General features: G+C 38.5%; 1 protein-coding gene across 9 annotated transcripts in view; it reads right to left on the reverse strand.

Annotated features, from left to right (window-relative positions):
• The window catches only part of KLHL8 (kelch like family member 8), a 55,517-nt gene extending 37,358 nt beyond the window's left edge, over window positions 1–18,159 (reverse strand). For 8 of the 9 annotated variants that reach the window (XM_048211910.2, XM_026509766.4, XM_048211906.2 and 5 more), the window contains exon 1: window positions 17,904–18,158. The gene's annotated coding sequence lies outside the window, so the exon portion shown is untranslated. Of the gene's footprint in view, window positions 1–17,903 lie in introns of all 9 variants that reach the window. The other variant, XM_048211908.2, reaches the window with a different exon arrangement.
• Window positions 18,160–23,117: the final 4,958 nt, after the last annotated feature.

A 23,117-nucleotide genomic window follows, 5' to 3' on the forward strand; every position in this document is an offset into this window, starting at 1 on the left:
CTGAATCAACTCTTCATTACTCATTAGGCTACTGAGTCTTCTTTTCATCCAGAACTTTCATACCATATTTTGTACCCTAAAAGTCTGAGTATTAGGATGGCAAGCATTATTAATGTTACTTCTAAATTTCACTAAGTTTACTTACATACAATTCAAAACTATCGTACACATTTTCCCTTGTATGAAACCACTCTAACTTCTGTTTAGTGAAAGGCTTAATTTATTATTGTTATCACAAAACTATTTTCTTTGTCAGAGGATTGTTCTATGAAAAGGGCACTACTATTCATTTTTATAAAATTATTTTTACATTGAAACCAGATTTGGGCAAGACACAACAGCTTAAAAACTTTCTATACCAAATTCTCTTAAAATGGTCTATTCAAAGAATGCAATGTCTGTCCTCAACTTTTTAAAAAATCTATCATATATAAATAAAATAGGAAGACAAGATCAGAATATTTACCCTGACATTTTACTCCTCTAAGGAACTTCACAGATTTGGAGACTCATAAAGATGTATTAAGTGAAAGTAAAACTCAACCTAAACTCTAACCCAAAATGCTTTTAAAAAAATGTATCTAAGATTTTGACCCTTAGGGGGGAAAAATAAGATACTCCCCCTTCCCCAATATATTAAGAAATTTAAAAAGAAACAAAGAGATGATCCACGGATGTCTGTTCCTATCACACCATAATGTGTTATGACACTAAGCACACAGGAAGTGAGACCATTTTTGTTGTTGCTGTTCTTCTAAGTGCTAGTAAAGTCTTTCTCAATCAACAAAATAAGTTCTGAAGAAAGAAGTATTTCAAACAGAAGCAGATAGGTTTTACTGGTTCAGTGAAGAGACTATACAATGAAACTAATGTGTTTTTACATTTAAGCACAACTTACAATGAATTTCAGAAAACAAAACGTACAGCAAAAGCATAAAAATACTAAATATTAAGTCACTTCATTCTCCTTTTTCTAATTTCTTTGTATTTATAATCTGTACACATACTAGCATGTACTATCAATATATAATACCATTACGTAGAACATTGTATCAACTCATACTGTATTGTTCTCGTAGCTAAAATCTTTGTCGGCAGAGTGACTTTTATACCACACATTAATCAGAACAGTACTAAGTAGAAGGAGGAACTCCAAATGGCACTGCTGCAGTACCAACTACAGGCAGCAATAGTACTCTTAGACTCATTCTTCTTTTGTTTTTTTTAACTGAAGTACAGTTGACATACATATTGTATGTTTCAGGTGTACAACATAGTGATTCAACAGTTCTACACATTATGCAACGCTCACCACAGTAAGCGTAGTTATGTCACCAACGTTATTACAGTATTATTGACTATATTCCCTATGCTGTACTTTTCATTCCTCTGATTTATTTTATAATTGGAAATTTGTACCTCTTGATTCCCTTCACCTGTTTCACCAATTCCCCCCATAACCTCACCTGTGGCAACCACTATCTTGTTCTCTATATTTAAGAGTCTCTTTAGGGGTTTTTTTGTTCATTTGTTTTTTAGATTTCAAATATAATAAATGAAACCATGTGGTATTTGTCTTTTCCTGTCTAATTGATTTTACTTACCATAATATCCCCTAAGTCCATCCATGTTGTCACAAATAGCAAGGTTTTGTTCTTTCTTATGGCTGAGTAATGTTCCACGGTATTTATACCACATCTTTATCCACTCACTATAGACAGACACTAGGGCTGCTTCCATACCTTGGCTATTGTAAATAATGCTGCAATAAACACAGTGGTGCATAGGTATTTCCATTTTTAATTTTTTGAGGAACCTCCATACTGTTTTCCATAGTGGCTGCACCAATTTATATAACCAACAGTGCATAAGACTTTACTTTTCTTCATATCCTTGCCAAGACTTATTTGTCTTAAGATTTATTTATTTTAGAAAGAGCACACACATGTGCACATGGGGGGGAGGGGGCAGAGGGAGAAGGAGAGAGAGTCCCAAAAAACTCTATGTTCAGTGTGGAGCCCAAAGTGGGGCTCAATCTCACAACCCTGAGATCACAACCTGAGCCAAAACTAAAAGTCGGATGCTTAACCAACTGCACCATCCAGGAGCCCCTTATTTCTTGTCTTTTTGATAACAGCCACTCTGACAGGTATAAGGTGATATTGCATTGTGGTTTTAATTTGCATTTCTCTTATGGCTAGTAATATTGAGCAACTTTTTATGTACCTGTTAGCCATCTGTCTTCTTTGGAAAAACATCTATCCAGGTCCTCCGCTTGTTTTTCATATATGGCCTTTATTATGTTGAGGTATGTTCCCTCTAAACCCACCTTGTTGAGTTTTTATCATGAATGAATATTGCATTTTGTTAAATGCTTTTACTGCATCTATTGATATGGTCACGTGATTTTTGTCTTTCCTCTTGTTAATGTGATATATCACACTGATTGAGTTGTGAATACTGAACCATTCTTGTATCCCTGGAAAAAATCCCACTTAATTGTGGTGAATGATCTCTTTAATGCATTGTTGAATTTGGTTTGCTGATATTTTATTGAGGACTTAGGCATCTATGTTCATCAGAGTACTGGCCTATAATTTTCTTTTTTTTGTGGTGTCTCTGGTTTTGGTATCAGAGTAATACTGGCTTGGTAAAACAAATTTGGAAGTACTCCTTCATCTTCTATTTTTTGGAATAATTTCCTAATAATAAGTACTAATTCTTCTTCAAATATTTGGTAGAATTCAGATGTTTGGGAAACCACCTGGTCCTGGACTTTTGTTTGCTGGGAGTTTGGTAACCAATTCAATTTTGTTATTAGTAACCACTCTGTTCAGATTTCTATTTCTTCCTACTTCAGTCTTGGAAGATTATGTTTCTAGAAATTTACCCATTTCTTCTAAGTTGTCTAATTTGTTTTCATCGTAGTCTATTATAATCCTTTATTTCTGTGGTGTTGGTTGTAACTTCTTTTTCATTTCTGATTTTATATACTTGAGTCCTCTTTTTTCTTCTTGATGACTCTAAAGATTTGTCAATTTTGTTTGTTTTCAAATCATTCCTACCATTTCTTTAAAGTTTCGATTTCATTTATTTCTGCTCTGATCTTTGCTATTTTTTTCCTTCTAATTTTGGGCTTTGTTCTTTTTCTAGTTCCTTTAGGTATAAGGTCAGATTGTTTGAGACTTTTCTTGTTTCTTGAGGTAGGCCTTTGCCACATACCATAAAATTTGCATTGTGTTTTCACTTTCATTCGTCTCCAGGTATTTTTTTATTCCCTCTTTGATTTCTTCATTGACCCACTAGTTGTTTAGTAGCGTGTTTTTCACCTTCCATGTTTGTTTTTTCAAGATTTTTTTTCTTGTAATTAATTTCTAATTTCATACTGCTATGGTAAGAAAAGATTCTTGATATGATTTTAACCTTCTTAAATGTATTGAGACTTATTTTGTAGCCTAACATGATCTATCCTGGAAAATGTTCCATGTGCACTTTGATTTTTTTTTTTTAAGATTTTTTATTTATTTATTTGACAGAGAGAGACAGCCAGCGAGAGAGGGAACACAAGCAGGGGGAGTGGGAGAGGAAGAAGCAGGCTCCCAGGAGAGGAGCCTGACGTGGGTCTCGATCCCGGGATTCCGGGATCACGCCCTGAGCCGAAGGCAGACGCTTAACGACTGCATCACCCAGGCGCCCCCATGTGCACTTTTAAAGTATGTGCACTCTGCCCTTTTTGGATGGAATGTTGTGTATATATCTGTTAAGACCATCTGGTCTAATGCGTTGTTCAAATCCACTGTTTCCTTAACTGGATGATCTGTCCACTGATATGAGTGGGGTTTTAAAATTCCCTACTATTATTGTATATTGTCAATTTCTCCCTTTATGTCTGTTAATATTTGCTTTACATATTTAGTGCTCTTATGTTGGGTGCATAGATATTCATAACTATTGTATCTTCTTGTTGGAGTGATCTCTTTATCATTATGTAATGCCCTTCTCTGTCTCTTGTTACAGTCTTTGTTTTAAAGTCTATTTTGTCTGATATAAGAATTGCTACTCCAGTCTTCCTTTTACTTCCATTTACATGGAATTTCTTTTTTTATTTTTTTAAGACTTACTTATTTGAGGGGTACCTGGGTGGCTCAGCTTAGGATTCGACTCTTGGTTTCAGCTCAAACATGATCTCCGGGTTGTGAGACTGAGCCCCACATCGGGCTCTGCACTCAGAAGGGAATCTACTTTTCTCCTTCTCCCCTTTCCCCTCCCCTTGCTCACACACTCTCTTAAATAAGTAAACAAATCTTAAAAAAAAAAAAAAAAAAGATTTTAGAGAGATAGGTGCACCTACGTGGAGTATCTTTTTGCATCCCTTCACTTTCAGTCTGTATGCATCTTTAGGTCTGAAGTGACTGTCTTGTAGCATATAGATCGGTCTTGATTCACTATTCAGTCACCCTACGTCTTTTTACGGAGGATTTAGTTCATTCACATTTAAAGTAACTACTGATAACGGAGCCTGGGTGGCTCAGTAGGTTGGGCAGCCAACTCCTGGTTTCAGTTCAGGTCATGATCTCGGGGTCATAAGATCAAGCCCTGTGTTAGGCTGTGTGCTCAGCGGGGAGTCTGCTTGTCCCTCTCCTTCCATCTCTGCCCCTCCCCCAACTAGCAGGTGTGCTCTAATAAATAAAATCTTTTAAAAAAATAAGTAACTACTGATAGATATGCACTTATTGTCGTTTTGTGGTTTCTGGTTGTTTTTATAATTCTTCACTGTTCCATTCTTCTCTTGCTCTCTTCCCTTGTGATTTGACATTCTTTAGTTGTATGACTGGATTCCTTTATCTTAGTATATCCATTATAAGATTTTGATTTGTGGTTACCATGAAGTTCATATTTAACTTCATATTTAACTTCTATTTTAAGTTGATAAGTCACTTAAGTTTGAACCCATTCTAAAAGCACTACATTTTTATTCTCCCCTTCCATGTTTTATGTTTATGTCATATTTTACATCTCTTAAATTTGTGTATCTTACTTAAAATTACTGTATATATAACTAATTTTAATACTTTTGTCTTACAACCTTCATACTAGCATTATAAGTGACTGATCTACTACCTTTACTATATGTTTGACTTTACCAGTGGAATTTTCTCCTTTCATGATTTTCTTACTTCTGGTTTTGGCCTTTTTTCCACTTAAAGAAGTCCTTTTAAAATTTCCTGTAAGGTCTATTTAGTGGTAATGAATTCCAAGTTTCATTTGTCTGGGAAACTCTTTAACTCTCTTTCAATTCTCAATGATCTCACTGGGTAGAATATTCTCGGTTATACTTTTTTTTTTTCCTTTAGCACTTTGAATATATCATGCCACCTGCTTATGGCCTGAAGAGTTTCTGCTGAAAAATCAACCAATGGCCTTAGGTTTCCCTTGCATGTCACTAATTGCTTTTCTCTTGCTTTTAAGACTCTCTTTATTTTTAATTTTTGACATTTTAATTAGTATATGTATTGGTATGTACCTCTTTGTGTTCATCTAGTTTAGGGCTCTCTGTACTTCCTGGACCTGGATGCCTGTTTCCTTCCTCAGGTTAGGGAAGTTTTCAGCAATCATTTCTACAAATACTTTCTGTTACTTTCTCTCTCTCTCTTTGCTTTCTGGAGCCCCTATAATGCAAATGTCAGTATGCATGATATTGTCCCAGAGATCCCTTAACCTATTCTCATTTTTTTTTAATGCTTTTTATTGTTTGCTTTCCAACTTGGGATGATTTCCACTCCCCCACCTTCTAGATCACTGATCCATTCTTCTGCATCTTCTAATCTACTGTTGATTCCCTCTAGTGTCTTCTTTATTTCAGTTATTATACCCTTCAGCTCTGATTGGTTCTTTCTTGTATTTTCTCTTTGTTGAAATCCTCACTCATTTCATCCACTCTTCTCTCAAATCTGGCAAGCATGTTTATGACCATTATTTTGAATTCTGTATCAGGTAGATTATCTGTTTCACTTAGTTCCTTTTCTGAGGTTTGTCTTGTTCTTTTATTCGGAACATATTCCTCTCTCCCTTCATGTTGTCTGACTCTGTTTCTATGTCAAGTGGGTCAGATATGTCTCCTTGTCCTGAAAGTAGTGGCCTTGTGTGGAGGGCTTCCTATGTGGCCCAGTAGCACAATCCCATCCCTAGTCACCAGAACTGCATGTGCCCTCATACTGTAACTGGGCCATGACTGCTGCAAGTACACTGGTGGGTGGGGCTGGCCCCCACCTGGGATGACTACACTGACCAGCCTCAACTACCATGGGCACACTGATGAGCAGGGCTGGCCCCTAGCACAGCTGGCTGAATGGCCTGGCTGCAGCTACTATGGGCATGCTGGTGGGTGGGGTTAGCCCCTGGGTACAGCTGACTGAGAGGCCTAGCTGCAACTGTTGTGGGGGTGCTGGCGGGCAGGAGTCACTTGGGAAGAGCTGCCTGCTGGGTATGAGGGGGCAGCAGTTGCTTTGGGGGAGACGGGGAGACACAAAAGCTGCCAACTAGGCATGACAGGGTGGAAGCTGCTGTGGAGGTAACCCTGCAGATTCGGGGGGAGGGGGTAGATCCACAAGAGAATGTTGGGCAAAGGAGCAGTACTAGCAGGGTAGATGGAGAGTACAGAACTGACTCCCACCAGCTTTGGGCCAGTTAGGCTGAAGGGGGGCAAGAAAAATGATGCCTGCCAGCACTTACACTCCCAGAAAAAGTTCCTACAGATCTCAGCCTCTCCAGCACATTCTCTAAAATTAGTCAATAAATCTTCTTCATATATATGCTAGGCATTTTTCAAACTGCCACCTCTGTGCTGGGTCTGAGAGACAGTAATATAGGTGCTGGTTTTAAAAGGAGAGGCTCAATGTCCACAATAGCTAAATCGTGGAAGGAGCCGAGATGCCCTTCAACAGATGACTGGATTAAGAAGTTGTGGTCCATATATACAATGGAATATTACTCAGCTATCAGAGAGAACGAATTCTCAACATTTGCTACAACATGGACAGCACTGGAGGAGATAATGCTAAGTGAAATAAGTCAAGCAGAGAAAGACAATTATCATATGATTTCTCTCATCTATGGAACATAAGAACTAGGATGATCGGTAGGGGAAGAAAGGGATAAAGGGGGGGATAATCAGAAGGGGGAATGAAACATGAGAGACTATGGACTATGAGAAACAAACTGAGGGCCTCAGAGGGGAGGGGGGTGGGGGAATGGGATAGACCGGTGATGGGTAGTAAGGAGGGCACGTATTGCATGGTGCACTGGGTGTTATACACAACTAATGAATCATTGAGCCTTACATCGGAAACCGGGGATGTACTGTATGGTGACTAACATAATATAATAAAAAATCATTAAAAAAAAAAAAAGCGAGGCAACCAAAAAAAAAAAGAGAGAGAGAGATAAAATAAATAAATAAATAAATAAAAGGAGAGGCTCAGTTTCCTATAGCCCTCCAGCTCTCCTTCAGTTAAGCCCTGATCTTCAAAGCCAGATGTTATGGAGGCTCATTTTCTCAGTACAGATCTCCCAGGTGTGGGGTACCCAATGTGGGGCTTGATCACTCCTCACGGAGGACCTCCAGGCTTATGATATCCTTCCCACTATGCAGAGTTTTGGTTCCCAGCCACATCTCTGCCCTACTACCCTTCTCAATGTGACCTTTTCTTTATGTCTTAAGTTATGGAACAACTGTTCTGTTAGTCTTCAGGTCATTTCCAAAGTGAGTTGCACGTTATGTAGTTGCACCATGATGTGTCCATGAGAGGGGTGCTCAGAATCCTCCTACTCCATCATCGTCCCAAGTTCCTGTTCCAGAAAGTCTAGATTCATTCTTCTTTAAAAATAACTGTAGTTTGTACTCTTTATGATTCAATTAGGTGAAAATTTTAAGATGATACAAAATATTACACTTTATACAGGATCTGATAGGTTATACCCATTATCTCCTTTTTATTTACAAAAGCAAAGAATAGAGGTTTTAAATTTTGAATCAAGCAGTTCAAAAGAAAATACACTGTGCCAGTAACTAAAGGAGAAGCTGCTGCTTTGACAAACTGGATTATAGTTACAGTAGTTCCTACTTAGTCAAGGTATATATGGCTTCTAACAATTTACTGCTGTGATTTAAACATGTTTTTCTTAGCATTACCATGTATTAGATACAATTGTTATCTAAGTCTGCTTGTTAAATACTAGTGTCATTCCCAGAGTCTATAAACATTTTCACTGCACTGAATACTTTGTAAGATGTTTCTATTTTGGGGTCTGCTTTATTAATAAGGCCATCTATTAATATTTCACTACCATAATCATTTGTTTGAACTGTTTGAACATAATTTATAGTCAATAGTTGGGGAGTCTAGTATAAAGTAGTAAAAAATTTTTTATTTTATTTTTAAAGATTTATGTATTTATTTTTAAAGGAGTGGAGGAGCAGAGGAAGACTCTTAAGCAGACTCCATGCTAAGCACGGAGCCCCATGCAGGCCTTGATCCCACAACCCTGAGATCACAACCTAAGCCAAAACCAAGAATTGTACACTTAACCAATTGTACCACCCAGGCACCTCTAAAAAATAAAAATTTCTTAAAAAGATTGAATTTTACCTAAGTATGTGAACAACATGTATGAACTCTCTCTTAGGTAGGGACTCTATTACTTATTAGTTTTGTTTAAGAATGTCACAGAAGTCACTAGACTGTACTTAAAGATAAGAAATGATAATTATTTGAATAAAAATATAAAGCCTACCAAAAAATAAATTTACCAATAATTTGTTTCTAAGTGTGAAAAGATATTTCCCATTCAATATCTGAAATGAAACAAAAAACACAAAGCTAGATAATAATTACTTAGAGAAAGCTACGCTTGTCAGACACAGTCCTTCTGAGTACAGCAGACTGCTAATCTTACATAGGGTTTAGGAGGAAATGTGGAGGCCAGGGATTGGTGGATTTTTCAGAGGTTTCAAAGCATGGTTACTAGAAGGGCTACCATTGACTGGCTGGCTTGCAAAATCCTGTTCTCTAAGACAGGTTGTTGTTGATTTGATTACATCGACTTAAAAACAATTCTAAAGAATGTCATTTACTCAGTAAGTCACTCAAACCAGTGTTAAACCTGCCAACTGTTACCATGGCTACACGAGAATCAGTCTTCTCCTAGGAGTTTGAAAACTTCCTTTCATTTTCACAAGGTAAGCACACAAACCAACATACACATCCATACATATACTGTGTATGTAAATCATATGGTTTTATAATCACATTTCAAGAAATTACAATAAAAAATAGAAATATGGTGTTAAGGGAAAATACCATTTGTCTTAGAATATATTCATTTAATCAGTCAGTCATCTTATACCCCAGGTTATGTTAATTCAAAGATGAATATGAAAAGCAACAAACAAGTGCTTTATAGCAGTGCTATTCAAAGTGAGTCTGGTCCACAATTTTTTTCTTTTTTACAGGTCTGCAATGAGGTAAGTACAAAAGTGGAGTTTCGAAACTCTTACAGGAAATTTATATTTGACAGAATAATTTTATACCCTTTGAATATAATGAATAATTGAAGTTTATATTTTGTACATCCATTTTTTAAATTTTTCTAGTAACTAGTTTTTGTTGTCTTTTATTAAAAATAACAGTTCACAAACTGGTCTTTCACTACAGAGAGAAGCACTACTTCATAAGATTCAGAAAGTTAAATATTCACAATAGATGAGGGTGTTATGTTTTGTTGTGAGGATATAGGCAAAAAAAAATGTGTATCGCCAAGCAAGTAAACACCTGCATCAAAATCGGAAGAGTGGTGACAAAACTGGAAGAATGATGACAGAACACATTTAAAGGCTGCATCATCTATCCCCTAGAGGCAGTAGGGGATTATGTTGTATGAAAAAAAGAATGACTCTGAGATAAAAACTGCTTCAAAAGAATCAGACTCTAAATGTGAAGAAATTTAGGAACACCTTAACCTATCCTATTTTCCTTTAAAAAAAAATTGAATGCACAAAAGTAATCTAATCTTTAAAAAGATTATCTAAGATAAGTCTCCCCTAAAAAAGATGATTAAGACATGACATAATTCTTACCATTAATGAGCCTGAATTATCCAGATGGGACAAAAACAGATGATGATAATAATAATGTGGTAAAGGCAATAGTAAAGAGATATACTGGATATTATCCGACAACCCAAACTAGCCTGGATGATCAAGGCTCCCCACTGAATGTGAAAGCTCCCATGTATTCAAAATTCCCACTCCACTCTACCCAACTATAACCAAGTTTCATACATTCTACTTCCTCAGTTCCTCTCACATTGTCGGCCCTGCTCTTCCAGCAATATCACTTTAGTCCCAGGCCCCATCATCTCACAGTTATGATTATAGCCTCCCAACAGCCTCTTCTCTCACCAGTGCATCCTTCCTACTGCTGCCAGTTATCATTCCCAAATTCAAATCAGATCATATCACCTCAATGCTTAAAAAATTCCATGAATAATATTTTTAAAAATCCATGAATAATGTAAAAGTAAGGAGAAAGAAAACTGGATACAAGATGTATGATCTCTCTTTTGTAAAGATGTATATGTGGTAGGTTTCCACCCACGAGATGGTTCCAACTGCAATTGCTGTTTTGGAATCAACTAATGAAATGATTCCAAAAGTCTCTATTATAGAGAAATCTGTGGAGGAAAATAAGGAAACATAAGTTTAAAGTGGGTCACAGAAATTTATGGGATGGGGTGTACAAAGTATATTCACAAAAGTTCTTCAAATTCCAAGAACAAAAGGGAAATGACTAAATATTTATTGTTATTACAGCTAGTGTACCTATTTTAACTGGATTAAATATTCTTATAGGTCATAAACATTTTATAAAGCTTTAAAGTCCCTTATATAATGACCATAAGGTACAGTTGTTGATTTTCTAGAAATTAAAAAGAGGTAGCATGAAGCACCGATGCTGGCTGGCTCAGTCAGAAGAGCATGTGACTCTTGATCTTGAGGTTGCGAGTTCAAGCCCCATATTCAGTGTAGCAAGCACTTAAATGAACAAATTAAAATTTTAAAAATAAAAATAGGGGCGTGCCCGGGTTGCACAGTCAGTTTAGTGTCTGACTCTTGGTTTCAGCTCAGGTCGTGATCTCAGGGTTGTGAGACTGAGCTCTGCGACAGGCTCCACGCTCAGTACAGTCTGCTTGAGATTCTCTCTCCCTCTCCCTCTGTCCCCCCACTTGTGTGCTCTCGCTCTCTCGAATAAATCTTAAAAATAAAATAAATAAAAATAAAAAAATAAAAAGAGGTGGCATAGTATAGCAGAAATAACACTGACTTAGGTATTAGGATAATTGGATTTTAGCTACATTTTTGGGAAGTTACCTAATCTCCCAAGTCTCAGTTTCTTCATTTATAAAAGAACTGGATTGATAGGTCATGGATCAGTAATCTTTTTCTGTGAAGGGCCAAATAATAAACATTTTAGGCTTTGTGGGCCATTTAGTCTCTTTCATGACCACTCAACTATGCCATAGTAATATGAAAGCAGCTAGAGACAATACATAAAGATATGAGTGTGGCTGTGTTCCACTAAAACTTTATTTACAAAAGTGAGAGCAAGCTGAGTTTGGCCTATAAGACCCTAGTTTTAGGTAACCACTGTTTACCTCTAAAATGTGAGAGTGTTTTTTTTTTCTATTTAAAATTCCCTAAGCTGTTATCTTTATTTTTATTTTTATATATATTTTTAAAGATTCACTTTTTTAAGATTTTATTTATTTATTTGAGACAGAGAGAGAGAATGAGCAGGGAGAGAGGCAGAGGGAGAGGAAGAAGCAGGTATGGGGCTTGATCCCAGGACTCTGGGATCATGACCTGAGCTTTAGGCAGACTCCTAACCAACTGAGCCACCCAGATACCTCTAAAGATTTATTGATTTATTTGAGAGAGAGAGAGAGGGAATGCACACGTGCATGCAGTGAGGAGGGGCAGAAGTGGAGGGAGAGAATCTCAAGCAGACTCCCCACTTAGCACAGCAACGCGAGCGGGGCTCCATCCCACAACCCTGAGATCATGATCTGAGGAAAAATCAAGGGTCTGACGCTTAACCAACTGAGCCACCCAGGCGCCCCAGTTGCCTTGATTTTTAGAGAAATCTGTTAGCCATATCTAACACAGGACACATAAACTAGTGATTAATAGCAGACGTTAGGACCAGACAGTTTTGGGATTTTCTATTAGCTGTTAGCCTTGGACAAGTCACTTAAAATCACTCTGAGCCTCAGCTTTCTTTTAAAGTTGTTGTGAAGTTTAAGTGAACTAATAGAGGTGCCTGGCTAGCTCAGTCAGAAGAGCATGCAACTCTTCATCTTGGGGTTGTGAGTTTGAGCCCCATGCCAGGTGTAGAGAGAACTTGATAAAACTTTTTTTGTTTAAGTTTAAATGAAGAAATAATATATGAAGTATTTAACCCTATATCTCGTATACAATAAACATTCAATAAATGAACGTAACTTTTGTAATAATTTTACATCATTAATATATGACATTATATTACATATAACATATTACTTAATATTACATTATAACAATTTTACTTTTTTAAATTATATGATCCTGAGTCCTTGGTCAGGAAGACAGTACTCCATTTTTTCCAGCAAACAAATAAAATATGCTTTATAATGATCTACATTCAGGTGCATTTTTCACTAAAGCAAAAGATGAGGACAGGCTATATTACCCTAAGTCTTCCTATTGTTTTTATTTTTATTTTTTTAATGACAACAGTCAGCTTTGAGAGCTTACTATCTACTTACTAGCTGTATGACCTTGGTAAAGTTATATAACCTTTCATTAGCCTCCATTTCTTCACCTGTAAAAATGTGAAAACAACAGTACCAACTTTACAGGATTGTTATAAGAATTAAATGAGTTAATAAATTGTCTGGCGCATACACCATATAAGTAACTGCTATTATTTGAGTTAGATACTTAACATTTGTTCATTTCAGTCCTCGGGACAAGCTGAAAAGGTATTCCTATATTTATGGCTGTAGATAATGAGGTTCAGAGAAGCTAAGAAACCTACCCAAGGTTACCAGCAATTAAGTGGCAATGCCCAGAACTCAACATAGGCTTGCCTGACTAGAAAGTCAAAACTCTTACCACAAGGCTAAAGATGACATTAACTATTATCTCTGTATGACATATACAAAATGACTTTTAAGAACTAAAATAGGGGTATTAATAATAATCTCCCCATACAGGAAACATTTTTGAATTTTTTAAAGTTCAAGGGTAAGAGAATACACATAAAATCTCGGATCTTCTTAAAATGATAGTTTTCCCATAAGTAAAATTTTCCCTGAAATGATTCCTCTTTTTTAATTATGTCCAATTAATTTAACTCAAACTTTCATTATTAAAGTATTAAGCAATAATCAGCATTAGAATAACTAAAGATGCAGCATAGTGACTTATTTTGTACCCATAAAGTATGGGTACAAAATGCCAAATGCTGGCATTCACCTCTAATTTATCTTTGAGATTTATATAGGACTCTCAGACTAATTTTATAAAAAGCAAACCTAGAAAGCCAAACACAGTTCTGTTACTTTATTCCATAAATTCCCAAGTATTGATTTAGAACTTGAGCTTTGAAAAGCTTCCTTCAAATGAAAATACTGACCAATATTAAAGTGGAAAAGTAAAAAACACCTCAAGGAAAAAGACCAAAAGACATTACTTCACTACATAGGTTTATTCTTAAGTTTGTGCTGCATTACTTCATCCACCTCACACACTTCAGGCCTTGTGAATGCTACTGGTAACTGATCTAGAAGAGAAGTTGGCTTCACACTATAAAGCTCAGAGCTCAGCAACCTAATACTAACAAGAAACATATGGCAGTTTGATGTAGCTTACTTCCAAACTCTATTTCAAGAATGAACCCAAACTTAGAACTCTAACCTAACTCTAAAATTCCCCAAATGCAAATAAGATTAATCTTCAATGTTATAAAATTACAATTATAATCTAATCTACATAAGCAGATTGTCAATTTTCTTTCCAAACCAGAAATTCCGAGAGTCAAAATAACAATTAAGAATTAATAAAACATTGTACTCTGTGCTATACAGGAAGAAATATTATATGACAACAAATACACTAGGTAAATATCATTATCTAGTCTGTAAGACAAAATACTTAATTTTCTTTAGTATTTGGTGTTCTGTTGAGAAAAGAAAAAATGTTCAAATTTTAGGTTAAGGAAACCAAATTATCTTTTAGCATTTCAAAATAATATTCTAACATGCTATATTGTATTAGGGTATCATTCCTTGCCAAGTATTCTATTGCCCATCAAGACAGGAAAGGAGGGGAGGAATGGACAGTATTTGCCTAACAATAATGGATCCATCAGGGGTGTCATCTCCACATATAAGAAGCAGCACTATTGTTCATATGAACATAGTATATCATAAATATCAACCTCTAGTTCTGGAAGAAAAACAGGTACTCATGGTGGTTCAAAAATTATCTTTCTCAAAAAAACCAAAAACTAGTATTAAAAATAATCTGCAAGGGGTGCCTGGATGGCTCAGTCAGCTAAATGTCCAACTCTTGATCTCAGCTCAGGTCTTGATCTTAGGATTGTGAGTTCGAATTTTTTTTAAGTTGGACTTCACGCTGGGCGTGGAACCTACTTTAAAGATAATAATAATAATCTGCAAAATGTTTAGTAAAGAAGTCTGCCTAGATAACTTATGCTAAGAGTTCTTAGAACCTTTGCAGGGGGTTGTGCATGAATCCTCTTTAGAGAGCTGTTGAAAGCTATGGGTCTTCTCCCCACAAAGTATGGATATACAGAGTTCAGACTCTTGTAAGACTATGGACACGCCCATAGACCTAGGTTAAGAACCAAATGAAGTAGAAATCTTCCCGAGGCACCTTTGACTCTCTTTCATAATTTTACCTCTGACTCATAAGAACCAACTAAATCATTCATAACCAGACAATGAACTCTCATGTAAAGCCAGCCCTTAAAAAAAAGTTTCATAGTATTTACTCAAGCAGTATTCACCTGAAAATATACTGGCAGCATTTTAAAACACAGCATGTAACTAGTGATATCAATAAACGTTACAGTGTATTACAGTTTATAAAATGATTTCACATTATAACAAGTAATATTTTTTTAATTTTTTATTATGTTACGTTAGTCACCATAGAGTACATCCTTAGTTTTTGATGCAGTGTTCCATGATTCATTAACAAGGTAATATTTTTATCTCCCTTTTACAGCTAACAAAATGGAGGTTAAGAAAATAAACTGCCCTGGTCACACAGCCAACAAATGGACAGTTGGGATTCTAATTCAGTTGTCTAGTTACAGAACTGAGCTTACTTAGTACATTACTATATCCTGATGCTTCCACAAAAACCCATCAGAGAAAACAGATTAAAAAAAAAAAAAGCCTAATGGGTCACATCCTATTGTAGATATATCTTGACATCACTAAAGAAAAATTAGTATATTTAAAATACTTGATTTCCTCTTGCTTCATTGGTTAACATAAAACATGGTTTTCAGAAAAATAAATGGTCATGCTAATGAGTTTTAGGACTGAAAAATAAGGACATTTTGTTATTCTATGAAGCATTACTTCTTATTCAACTCTTTAATTATTAATATACAAAAATAAATAACTCTTGAAAATGTAAATATAAGAAACTGAAAGTTTAAACATCCAATTTTTTTAAGACACAAAAACTATCTGAAATTAATTTTTAGGATGTTCAAAATATTCCTTGCAATATTTTCTAAATAACAATACTCATTTCCATTCTCTCCAACTCTTAAAAAATTCTTGATTTTTTTTTAAAGCGTCATTTGTCTAAACCCATAGGATATACAACACCCTATTGTAAACCATAAACTTTAGGTGATAATGATCTGTCAATGTAGGTTCATCAGTTGTAACAAATGTACCATTTCTATATGGGAATTTCGATGGTGGGGGGGGGGGGGAGGCTGTGCCTATAGGGAGCCAGGCAGGGGGCGTATGGAGGCAGAGGGTGTACGAAAATCTGTACCTTTCACTCAATTTTGCGATGAACCTAAAACTGCCCTAAATATAGGCTATATTTTGCAAAAGGGCTGGGGCGGGTGTGTCAAAATTTACCTCATTTTCTTAACAAATGAGGAAATAATTTTCTAAAAATTACCCTGTGAATTAAGTTTCCTGCCAGAATACAGTAGTTGCCATTATTGCAGCATATATTATCATTTAAAAAACCATCAACAGTAATCTTATCAAATGCTAAAAGAATTAGTTTTAAATGTTAATATGAAGCTAAGAGCACATGTGAGTATAGTTTTCTGAAGATTCCTTTTTATATTTATGTTCACACTATTTGATAGTTTAAAAGGCAATATATTAAGGGACTAAAAGTCTGAAGTGGGTCATGGGTTGACTGACAAACTAAAGGGGGTGCCAGGAGCAAGCAGTAGGAAAAGTAGCAGCCAATGAAAAAAAAACACCGCCAAGCAGACGTCCTCTCTTCTCCCAAGTCGACCCTCTGCCAGGGTCAGGATTCAAGGGAGATGGAGAAAGGGTTTCTTCATAGAGTGAGAATGAAGAACAGCAAGAGTCAATTATCAACTTATATAAAAGAAAAACAATGCAAAAAAGAAAAAAGAAAAAGCGCAACTAGTAGATAAAATACTTGCGTCAACCCAGGTTTCTCAAGAAGCCTTCCCCAAAGTATCTTCCAAATGTGGTAACCACCCACAGCGGTAACATTAGCATAAAGAGCCAAAAATAGTTATGCTATTAAAAAAGATGAAAACGAATACGACAGATAAAAGACAAAGGATTAAAAGATAAAACGAACTGAAAAAGGTTCGATTTTCCGCGAAAGTCATCTGATTCAACACTGCCCAGTGGGAATATACGTAAAACGCTTTTCACACCCAGGCGCGCAAACGCTACGACTGTGCAAATCCAGTAGAGGACAAGCCCCGGGCTAGAAAACTCCCAACTCCGTAGACAAATCGCCCTGCCTGAAGACACCAGCAAGTTAACTAAGCCCAGAACTGAGTGGAAGGAAGAAACAGCTGGCTCCGGGGCAGTAAAACAAACTCCGCGGAGCGGCTGCGCCTTCTGAAAGGGGCTGCGGTTGCTGGCGCCACACCAGGAGGCACTCTTCGACAGGGTCTCCACCACCGCGGAAGGGACAGCTGGCGCGGGCAGCAAACCCCCAGTACCAGCGATTCCGACCAGCAGCGAGCCCCGCGGAGAGGCAAGTCCCGACGGGCAGCGAGCCCCTCCGGCGGGCGAGCCCCGGACCGGAGACGAGCCCCCTGGGCAGGCCAGTCCCGGACGCGCGGCGACTCCCCGTGCCGCGGAGCCGGGAGACAGCCCACCTGCCGCGCGCCCACAGGCCGGCCGCCCTCCCCGGGCCCCCGAACCCCGCCGGCCGCACTGCTCCTGCTCAGTCTTTGCACCCCACCAAGCACCTGCCCGTCCCCCTCTTCTTCGAAAGGCCGAGAGGAGAGAGCCAAGGGGGCCACCGACGCGGCTGACAGAACCAGAGGCTGGGGGATCTCCTCCGGGAAATGCGACCCCGTTCCTCCCGCCAACGGGACCGACAGAAACATACTGCGGTTTAATGGGCCCCAAACCGTCTCAGCTGTGGAGTTTTAGTTACTGCTCGTAGGGCTGGAGTTTCCTCGAGCCGGAGGCGCAAGCCCGGGCGGCGTTACGATTTCAGGTTGGGGTAAGGGAGGGCTCGGCGTGAACCGACAGCACCGCACAAAGGGAAGAGAGACGTGAGGGGGAATGAACGCAGTTACCTCGGTCCTCGGCTCGTCCCTCCTCTCGGTTCCTGCCGGCCTCGCCAAGGCTGCAGCTGCCCTACCAGGCTCCAGCAAACCAGCGTTTTCCCGCAGCACCGAGCGGCGCCGCACTAGCCCCGCGCGAGCAGCTGACGGACGCGCGCCCTCCTCCGCGGCCCCGTAGAACCCCGGCCGGCGCCCGGGGTCCTCTCGGGTCAGCCCCGAGAGCGGCGGCCTCTGGGGCTGCGAGCGGAGCGCGCGGCGGAGCCTGCGCACTGCACTCTGGGAGGTGTGGTTTATGGTTACCTCCTCCGGGTGCCCGTCCCCCCACGTCCTCGCCGCCCCCGCCCGCTTGTGGGCGGCGGGAGCTTTCACAGACCTGCTGTCCTGTGCTGCGGGGGGAAGGTAGACCGGGGCCTAGGGGACGTCCTCAAAACAGTTCTGGACAGGACAGCGCATAAATATCTCTGAAGTTATCCGTTTCTTCACTTCGGGGGCCATACAGAATTTAGTTTCTTTTTATATCCATCAACTCCCCTCCCGCGCGTTGAGTGTTCCTTAGGTTTCGTGTCTTTTCTAAAAATGGTGTAGAGGGAAGACTTCCGTTTTTACTCCTATGTCACTTTCTCCACGTGCTCTGCGGAGGATATACACAGCGGCTTGTGTTTATAAATACAGACCCACAGTTTATAAACCGAAGGAAGCAGTTAATTGACCTAAGCAGACACTGCCAAAAACCATTGCAAGTAAAAATGTTGAAATAAAGCAATTTTTTCAATCAAGTCAGTGCAATGTAGAGGTGGGAGATTAAAAGAGAGAAAAGAAAAAAATTTAAAAGGTTATTCTCCTAATATGTTTTTTGTTTGAACAAACTCAAGCTTTTACAACTCCAGGAATCTATTTCAGAATAAATTCAACCCTAGGTACATTTATGAATGTTAACACATAGGTTTGTATTGATTTTACTACAAAAAGAGCTTTTTTAAAAATGGTAGTATCTTGGGGTGCTTGGGTGGCTCAGTCCGTTAAGCCTCTGCTTTCAGCTCAGGTCATGATCCCAGGTCCTGGGATCAAGTCCCACATAGGGCTCCTTGTTCAGCAGGGAGCCTGCTTCTCCCTCTGCCTGCCCCCCTTCTTGTGTGCGCGCACTCTCTCTCTCTGACAAATAAAATATTTTTAAAAAATAGAAGTAAAAATAGTAACATCTTACGTAAAAAACCCAAAATGACTACTTGAATTTGAAATTCCATTTCTAAAAAAATCACCCTTTTTATATAACAGAAATTGAAATAATCCTTAATATTTCAAAATATTTCTCTTCAGAGCATTGTATTTTTGCAAATTTAATGTCAATGCCCTTAGAAAAATAGAGCAAGACCAGCTTTATTTTTTTAATTTTTTTAAAAGATTTTATTTATTTATTTGACAGAGAGAGACAGCAAGAGAAGGAACACATGCAAGGGGAGTGGGAGAGGGAGAAACAGGCTTCCCACTGAGCAGGGAGCCCGATGCTGGGCTTGATCCCAGGACCCCGGGATCATGACCTGAGCCGAAAGCAGACGCTTAATGGCTAAGGCACCCAGGTGCCCCACAAGACCAGTTTTAAAGTATACACACACACACACAATTATAAAATTTGTCTGGAACCATGATGCAATACAATATAAATTTAATAAAACCATGTTCTAATAGAATTTTTTATATAATATGAACTTTTCTTTTTAATCAGGTGTACTATGTCTCCTAAAGAAACACTCCATAAGGGTTCCTGGCTGGCTCAGTTGGTAGAGCAGGTGACTCTTGATCTCAGGGTCATGAGTTCAAGCCCTGTGTTGGGCCTAGAGCTTACTTTAAAAAAAATAAAAATGAAATAAAAAATGCCATAGAGTAGAGTGGCTTTTTCTTTTCTAATTGACATATACAAAGCAATAGATTACTTGTAATTACCAACTACATCAAAGAAATATACACAAAATTTCGATACTCTTATCATTTATACATTCAAGAATATTTACTGAGCATTTAACTGTGTGCTAGGCACTGAGCCAGGAAATGGGAAATACGCAGTCAACAAAACTAAACAGTCCCGGCACTCTAGTGGAGGAGACAGAAAACTGAGAGAAATGAAAAGGTATGCATAGAGTGACAAGGGGAGGGGGGAACATACAAGGTACACCAATCTAGAGCTTTTTGTTGGGAGAGAAGACTCACCAAAAAAAAAAAAAAAAAAAAAAAAATCTAAAAATTAAATGAAATTTTCAAACCAAATGTGAATAAACTAGGGGTAGAGGGAGAGAGTCCTTCTCTAAAAAGTAATATATCCACAAAAATGCTCTCAATTATTTTAAAAATATATATATCTCACAAAACAAGATGCAACTTGATGGGATCCAGGACGTGCTACCCCCACATTTAGCATGTTGCCATATTGAATAAAGCTGAAGGTATTTGAAAAAAACAGCAGAAGAAGGAAGGTCACTCTGCAGCTCACCCTCCCACCTTTCTTACCTGAAACAGTTGATAAAACTGCCCTGTAGGGACGCGTAGGTGGCTCCATCCGTTAAGCGTCTGCCTTTGGTTTTTTTTTTTAATTATTTATTTGACAGAAAGACAGCGAGAGAGGGAACACTAGCAGGGGGAGTGGAGAGGAGGAAGCAGGCTCCCAGCAGAAGAGCCTGATGTGGGGCTCGATCCCAGTTAGCCGTGATCACACCCTGAGCCGAAGGCAGACGCTTAACGACTGCGCTACCCAGGCGCCCCACGACTGCGTTACCCAGGCGCCCCTAAGCGTCTGCCTTTGGCTCAGGTCATGACCCCAAGGTCCTGGAAGAGATTCCTGCATTGGGCTCCTTGCTCATTGGGAAGCCTACTTCTCCCTCTGCCTGTTGCTCTTCCTGCTTGTGCTCTCTCTCTGACAAATAAATAAAATCTTAAAAAAAAAAAAAAAGTCATGTAAAAAGTGCCCTCCGCATACAAAGAGGAAAGAAGACATTTTTATCACCAGAAATGGAATTTAGGGCCAAGAAGGCTATGTAAGCAAGCCTGGTTAAACTTACCCATATCTTCCTAGCTATTTCATTATTTAGTACCCCCTAACCCAAATCCCTTTGTCTTGTGAATTTGTCACAAATTTATTACTTCTTTGTCTAAAAGGTATGAAAGCTTCCTGCTCAGGTCTTCACTGGGAAAACTCCCATACACATGTAAAAATTCAATACAATGTGTATGCTTTTCTCCTGTTCCTCTCTTTGTCAGTTTCATCTTCAGACTCAGCCAGGATCCCTAACCTCCACTGAAAGTAAAGAACACATATTTCCTAAATCTGACAACGAATATTTTCTTAGCTTTTACTGATTCCTCTCTAGCTCCATTTGAGAATAAACTGCACTGGCCTTAGTAAGTAAAGGTCTTTCTTCCCTTCCCTAAATCCCATAAAGTCCCATAAATTAAAACTGGAAAAGGCCTGGTATCTGTTGACTCCTTGTCTGTTGTACATTGGTCTGAATAAACCACAGTGTTTTAACCTTAATCAACGTTTGCATTTTAAGCTAAAATAGAAGGCATCTTTATCTCTAATCCTGAAATAAAAGGCTTTATATCTCCAAAAGAATTTCCGATGTGGCCTGTGGAGGGATTTGGGAAGATTAATGAAGAGGACAGTTTTTATCTTCATTTGCAGTGGAGGCATAGCTTCTCAGCTGGAGGGCAGAGCCCTAGAGACTGCCAGCATATGAGAACTTCCTTAAAGAGCCTGAACACTACCAGCAAGACCACCTTTCCCTGTCCAAATCAGAGAGGGTCACTGGCTTGTGCTTTCTTGACACTTCTTGACCCCTATCCTATCACCCTCTAACACGTCCAAACTTCACTGTAGTGCCTCGGCTTCCCTTTAACAACTATCACTTCCTGCCTTCTGCCCCACAACGCACACCGGATGCCTACATTTTCTGGCCTTCATCCTGTGGCCCAGCTTATGCTATATTAGTTAATTTATGACCATCCTAACATCCATTACCCTTGCCAATAATCTGACACGGGTATCTCTAAACCTTCACTAACATTTTTCCATTCTTGTCTCTGAAATATTTGCATTTCCCTAATTTCTCTCTGGGCCTTTGTAATTGCTGTGCCTTCTCCCCCTTTGCCTGACTAATTCCCACTCATCATCCAGTATTAACTTAGATACTGTTTTCAGGAAGTCTTCCCTGGTTACGGTGCCCTCTCCTCAATTCTGGGTTAGTTCCTTACAGTTATACTCACACTGCAACCTATTTTTGCCCCAAAGGTAGCACTTACCAGTGAGCATTTTAATTAGTTATCTACCTCTTTCATTTATCTGAAAGACTCTTAAATAGAAAGTAGGAGCATAGTACTTGATACATAGTAGCTGTTTAATAAACACTCACGCAATAAATGAATGCATATCAACTATGTGCAATAAAGAAGAATATTTGAGCAAATATTTTTAATGGTAAATATTTAAGGTTTGCAGGCTCTAAGACCCTGTCACAACTATACAACTCTGCTTCCTAAAGGACAATCACTAATTCCCACTGGTGGCTTCAGAATATCTCTAAAAGACAGAATTTGAGTTAAAAAAAAAATGAGTGGAAGGAGTGGGGTGCAGCTCCAGGCTAGGGAACATTATTTGAGGATATATTTACACAGTACATCCATAGTTCTTATTTAGAGTGGTGAGTATTTTGGGTAGTTTGGGGGTGGGTCAGTGAATTGAGCTAAAACAGAAACATATTTGGTATGGCCGCTGCTAGTTCAGTTTGTGCACTAAGTTTTTCTTTTGAAAATTACTTATGTTTGTGAGTTTTTACAATTTATACTTTAATCCGGGTTTCCCCCGTTTTTAACATTTCACTTTTGCTACTCAATCCTACCCAGGTCAAATCACTTTCCATTTCTTGTGAACTTGCCTACACCTGGTTGAGCTTTCAGGCTGCATATGTGGGGAGCTGTGGAATTCTCTCCAGAGCAATATGTGAAGTGACAGGATGAGAGCAATTTGCCTCCATTCCTTCCCCACTCTGTAAGTATTGTGACTTTAGTCATCAGAAAAATAGAGAAACTTTGTTTTCCAATGTCTATGTTTGAAATACTTGCAATACACTTCTGAGCAAAATTGTATCCATATACTTGGTAGAAACTGACACAGTGAAAGAAATGCAATTGTGTTTCAATTCTGACATATTCCAAATGTATGATCTGTATGAAAAGAAC

Source organism: Ursus arctos, unplaced genomic scaffold, assembly GCF_023065955.2.
Source record: "Ursus arctos isolate Adak ecotype North America unplaced genomic scaffold, UrsArc2.0 scaffold_9, whole genome shotgun sequence".
In the NCBI taxonomy this organism is placed as follows: domain Eukaryota; kingdom Metazoa; phylum Chordata; class Mammalia; order Carnivora; family Ursidae; genus Ursus; species Ursus arctos.